Here is a 6,892-nt window from a genome sequence, read left to right on the forward strand (position 1 = left end):
TCAAGTTATTGGCCAATATCCCAAATATGAGTACTCCTTTTTCCCCCACAAAAGACAGTGACTTAAACTGGATTAAAATCAAGATATGTACTCCATGAGAAATAAATATTTAATGCAAAGTAATAAAGGGTGGTCATAGTGATTCTAGGTAAATGAAAAAAGAAAGCAAGCAAGTCTAGCCATATTGATATCAGTCATGATGGAATTTCACATTAGAAGGACTAAAATGTTAAAGAGGTACATTGCCTAAAGATAAAGGTATAATTTATAAATAAAATGTAAGTCATATATTTTATGCACCAAACTGTACAGCCTTTAATACAAAAGCAAAACAAACAGACAATCAAATCAAGAAAACTACAATTGTAATGGAAGACAATATATACTTCTCAAAAAATTTAAACAGTATAATGGACCAAATAACAAATAAAGGTCTAGATGGACTTACTGCAATCAATGAACTTCATTTAACGGAAGTTTATAAGATCATCATACAGTATCTTTGTACTTTGCAGACATTCACAAAAATCAATCACGTGCTTTGTTACGTTCCTTTTGTGTCAACTTCACTAAACTACAGCTATGTTGTCCAGAATTGCTTTCCCAATATAGTTCCAAGTTAAAGCTGATCAAAAAGACATTTGTACAAGGATAGTAAGTAAACCTACAGGAAAGCAGTAGCCAGTGCACTCTGAAGGTCACTGTGCTTTCAAGCAATGAGAGAATGACACAGGTATGGACAGAGTCTAGCTAGTCCCTCTTTTTCCCAGTACCAGGTCCAGTTTTTTTTTTTCGTCTATGGAAATGCCATGCCGCCAGCAGGTGCAGAGGCCATAGTCTTTCCATAGGGGGCTCCACCAATGCTCCGTGATGGTCCCATTTCAGACTCCCTGACAAACTCTGATTTCTTTGCCACACCCAGGTGCTTCAGGAAAGCTGGTTAGTGGCTTTTCTCTGATTCCCCAACATTCCTTTTTGGACTATTCTTCCAAAACTCCCACAACTGGGTAAGTTCCCATTCCTATAATAAATCCCAATTCCATAATACTTATAGTGTATCTCATTCTGCTTTGCTCATTGAACCCTGATTGATAAAAAGAACAAAAAGAAGGAAGAGTAAAGCAAAACGGAAAAAAAAATAATGCAGAGTATTTACAGACCACCTTGTAAGATTATAATCTAAAAAAATCATAAATAAAATGAAAAAAATTTTCTCTGGTAGTCAGGGAACGATAAGTTAAAATAACAAGGTATATTTTTAGGCTCTTCACATTAGCAAAAATGGAAAGGAGCCATGATATCTATTTTTATAGAGGATGTTGGGAAAAGCATTCTTTCATACATTGCTTTGGAATCGTGAAGCATTACAGCTTATTTTAACCAATAATCCATCTCTTAGAAGTCTATTCCATTCAAACAAAGCAGCCATAAATAATGACCCGTAAATAATGATCCACATGCTTATTGCATCATTGGTCTTGGTAGCAAAATACTGGAACAAAGTTCATACCCAGCAATATAGTAAATTATGGTTTATCCTACTAAGACATCTATCTGATTAGTTGGACAGGAAGAAAATATACAGAAATCTATGTACTGGGCTGTTAATGTGGGTAGGTAGGTTAATACAACTGGATGGAAGAAGAGAGGGAGAGAAGGAAGCCTGAAAAGGGAAAAAGAAAAACAACTATACATTCAAAAGCATGTGAATATCCACATGTATGCATTTATGTAAAGTTATGTATATGTATGGATAAAACAAAATTAAACATTAAGGACAATCTCATAATCTGGCCCAACCTAATTTAATCCACCAGATTTCTCTGGACTTCCTAGGACAAACTCTGGGTCAGAATATATTCCTTGATCTGCTTCACAAAAACAGCCCAAAATACTTCTCTTTGTTTCCTCCTTGGGGAACACGCTCCATCTGCTGTTCATCAAGTTCTCCCAGGCCTAGTTGATGTGCCACCTCTTCCTTGAATATACCAGCCCACATGAAGTCTCTCCTGAACTTGTTCATCCTTGCTAAATAATTTAGCACTTAATTATATAGGATCATGAATTATTCTGATTCTTTTGTGCCAGTTAGTCATGTCCCTAATGATTAATCCTATTCTCAGGTTTCTATTTCTCTTAACAGATGCATCACCAAATTGTACCTTTAGTGTAATGACTGTTATGTTTAGCCTAATGCTTGGTATTTGGTTTCCAAACAGGGAGACAGTTAGAAAAGTATCCAGCCTTGACCTCAGAAGATCTCAGATACAATCTGTGCTCTGTTACTTCCTAAAGAACATGTCTGAGTGTATTTTGTTTCTTTTAGCCTTAGTTCTGATATCTATGGTCTCTGGCATTTAATATAAAACTTGAAAACAGCCTGGATTGTGGAAAGAGTTCCTAGTTTAGGGTCAGCTAATCTGGCTTTGAGTCTGGATACTATAATGGTTTTTTATCTCAGATAGCACTTAGCAATGATTGACTTGTGACCCTGCATTCATGTGATTTTGGTCTGTCTATAGCTATGACACTTGTAACCAGTACTAATGCCACCCCAACTGGCATACTTATGTGTATGAAAGGAGTCATTATTAATGATTACATTGGATGGGGTAACAGTTATAAATAAGGACTGTCTCTGGCAAACCAGAACCTACAGTAACCCCATCTAGAATAAATGCTTGAACCATAGGTCCCTCATTTGTTAGTAGCAGGAGATAGTTTTATTCTTTATTCACCCTTTCTGTTCTCACCTTTCCCCTAGTGGAGATGATAGGTCCTTAGTAAAACAGAATAGAGAGACAGAATATTGGTGTAACTCATCAGTCACTCGATGAAGGACAGTCAATATTAACAGGGCTAAGTTTTGCTTATTTTGTCCCCTCTCAAAATTCTGAAGCTGATGAAGCAGAGATTTGGGGTTTATTAACAAGGGACAAATCTGCCTACTTGTGATCTCTCTGTCAAATAAATAAAATCTTAAAAAAGAAGAAGAAGAAGAAGAAGGGATCCCTTGCAGTCATGTTGTCTTTCTCTAAATTTCTTTATTATATACTTCCTTTTCATTATATTATGAAATAACATGGTATTTTATTTTATGTAAAAACATACTTTTTTATTATAACAATAATGAGAAAGCTTATATTTCTATCACATTTTACAAATGATTTTACAACTCAATAATTCTTTCAGTGCTCACACAAAAATCTAAGTTTGTGAAATGTGTATTATCACCTTCATTTTCTTTATTAAAAATATGACTACTTGCCAAGGTCACACTGCTATTATATGCCCCAGTCTGATCTGGTTCTTCTAATTCTGAACTTAATGTTCTTTTTCATTTTCTTCATGTACTTTCTCACCAGTATCTGTTGCAAAGGAGATCCACTATAATGTTGTGATGGATGAATGAATAAGCACATGACCTAATAAAGGAAGGTCATTCCACTGCCTTTACATATACATATACATTTACATATATATATATATATATATATATATTTTTTTTAAAGAACTGCTAGCTTTCTTTTTTTATTTGCAGAATTGAAAGGGTAGGTGCTAAGATTGGACTTTCCTAGGATGTTATTTAGGAATAAAATGGTAAAAAGGAGCAACAATTTCTGGTTTGTAACAATGAAGATTACGTTCTCCATCAATAATTTCAAATTAATTTGAGACAGAATTTCCTAAGAAAATGAAAATAAACTATATTCCTTTGAAAATTCATCATCTACCATGTCCATGAGAATAAGAGTTGTGTGCAGAGGGAAGCTTTTAATACATTAAGGGGAACATCTGGACCTTTATCCCAAAAGAATCATGTGAATCTCCCCACAGTTACTCACCTGGCTTTAAGAGAGGAAGAATATCAGCCTTCAGTGTGGGAGGCAATTAGTGCTCTGCTTCATACTAGGGAATCATATATACACACACACACACACACACACACACACACACACACACACACATGCAAACACATACACTGTAGTCATGGGCTTGGCTAATGGTTTCTTCAGAACACATATAACAAAAGCATATATAACTGCTACCTGAGGATCTCAGATTAATGCTACATTTCACATCAGAGAAAGTAATAGAGTACTACACAAACTTCTATTAGTACCACTTTTTAAGGACAGATTATTGTGTAGTTAATTTTATCAACAATATTTTTGAGAATCTACCATTTAATCAGGCACCGTTCTAGGTACTGAGGGTAATGATCAAAACAGAAAAACAAAGATAATTTTTTTCTCCCATGTATGTACACTCTGAAAATAACAAAAGATAGCATGTCAGATATGTCCTGTGGAGAAAAATAAGAGCTCTGGGGTGGGACAGAGGCATGTAATTTTGAGTTTGATGGCCAGTGAAGGCCCACTCAGCATCCCACTGAGGAAATGGTGTTTGCACAAAGTCCTGAAGGAGGGATGGCAGTAAGCCATGGGCATGTCTGGGGTAATAGTGTTCCAGACAGAAGCCACAACAGTACAAGAACCTAGAGGTGGGAGGAACCACGGGGAGGCCTTGTGCCCTGTGAGATCATCAGTAGGAGCAGAAATGAGGGGTGGTAACTGGGAATGGCAGCGCATTTTAAGTAACGTCTGTATGAGATAAAAGCTTTTGGAGGTTTTTGAGCAGAGCTGTGGTATTATCTGATTTAACTTGTAAAATAATTGTAGCCACTCTGTCAAGAAGAGAATAGGTGAGGGGTGGGAGGAGGGAGGAAAGACTATAGTGGACACTAGTTAGATGGTGTTTCAATTTTCTGGGGAGGGGTAAGCTGACAGTCTTTTAGACCAGAGTAGTAACAGTGAAGGTGATAAGAAGCAGTTGGGTTATGCATACATTTTTAAGACAGGGTCACAGTTGAGTTAACTAATCTATACGCAAAGTAAGAACTATCAAGGAGGCTCTAAGGAGTTTGTCCAGAGTGACTGGAACAACAGAATTGCAACAAAGTCTCTTGATGCAAACAAATGCAACATAAAATCTATCTTGTTAATAAAATTTTAAGTACATAATGCTGTGCTGTTAACTATACCATAACTCTATCTCCAAACTCAGTCAACTTGCAACTGAAGTTTTGTACCCTTATGACCAACAGTTTTTCGTTTTCCCCTCCCCCCGGTCCCTGGTCACAACAATTCCACTTACCATGAAAGGAAAAAAAAAAAAAAAAAAATTGGAGGTGGTGGATGAGTTTATGGCATTGACTGTGGTGATGGCTTCACAGGTGTATACATATCTCCAAATTCATCAAGTTGTATACATTAAGGGCAGCTTTTTATATGCCAATTGTAACACAATAATGTAGTTTGAAACAAAACAAGCTTAATGCAATAAAACATGTCTCTCACTCCCAAGAAAAAACAAAATTAGTGAATACCCTGACTTGACACTAAGGAATATGTAAAAATGGATACAATGTACAGAGGATTGTTTCCATGGGGCTTCAGAAAGAGGCAAGAGGTCTTCTCTGATAGGCCTGGTTTGTGGTCACCTGGTTCTGGAGCCGGTAGACCTTGGAAGCCTAGGCTTTGCTAACAAGGAAACAGGTTAGCCCCAGGATGTCCATTTCTTGAGTAGAAATGGGAACTCTTAGGGGGCCTGAGTGGCTTAGTTGGTTAAGCATCTGCCTTCAGGTCAGACCATGGTCTCAGGGTTCTGGGCTCCCTGCTTAATAGAGAATCATCTTCTCCTTCTCCCTCTGCCCCTCCCCCATCTTGTATGCTCTGTCTCTCAAATAAATAAAATCTTAAAAAAATGGAAACTATGAAATTTGCATATACTAGGAAGAAAGGACATACCATTTTAATATTATAGGTGAACCTAAATATGACAAATTACTCACTTGTGAAAAAATAAGAACTTAGAATTGTGGAATTCTTTTTAAAAATCCACTTAGAGTTGCCTAGTAAATTATCCTTCTCCTCGTCAGTCATTTATTTATCTACATGTAGGATTTGGGTGACTCATCAATTAAAAATACTATTTCTTATATAGGTCTGAAAACAGACTAACAATATTCCTTTTCTAACACCAGTTCTAGTTCTGATTTCCACAGTTGGAGATTTTGTGTGCCCTAATTTTTAGGATTGCACCAATGTCTGTAAATGGTCCAGAGCTCTTTTTAGGAGACAGATTTGGTTCAAGTCCTAGTTCAGGCCCCTGTTAGGGAAGAAGTGGCTAGACCACAGACAAGTTACTTCCCATGTCTGATCCTCATTCACTTAACCTGTATTTGATAGTAACCCTGACCTCATAGTGTTGCTGGGAAGAGTCAACTCACATAGAGTCTAACACAGTCCTTGACACATGGAAAAACTTGATAAATATCAGTTCCTGCTAATATTCTAATTGTCATTTAATTTTATCCAAAAGCCTGTTTTTAGTCACGTGATTCTTCATTGACTCATCATTTATCCTTGCTAGTTTCCATTCCACCTTCTTCTGGGTATGCAAAAACTTCTGATAATTTCCTATCCATACTACTTAGTACAAGAAAGCTGTTTAGAGGCAAAATAGTGAATGATATTAAGTACTACAGAAAGAATAGCAAATTTTATACCAGAAAAAAGCTGGCCTACTGATTGCTGAGAGGAATCTTAAGGTAACAGATTGATTTTTAGTTATAATCTCAGAAATCTGACTTTGACAGAAGGAAGCAGAACATTTTTCAAAGGTGGAGTCATGGCAACCAAGTTCTCAGGATATATTAATAATAGCAATACAGCACTGGGGAAACTGGATAACCACATATAGATTAAGGAAATTAGACCCCTTTCTTATACCACTCAAAAGAATTAACTCAAAGTGGATTAATTTAATCCACTTTAATTAACTTAAAGTGGATTAAAGATGTAAATGGAAGACTCACAAGCACAAAACT

This window comes from Martes martes (assembly GCF_963455335.1).
Source record: "Martes martes genome assembly, chromosome: 10".
Lineage (NCBI taxonomy): Eukaryota > Metazoa > Chordata > Mammalia > Carnivora > Mustelidae > Martes > Martes martes.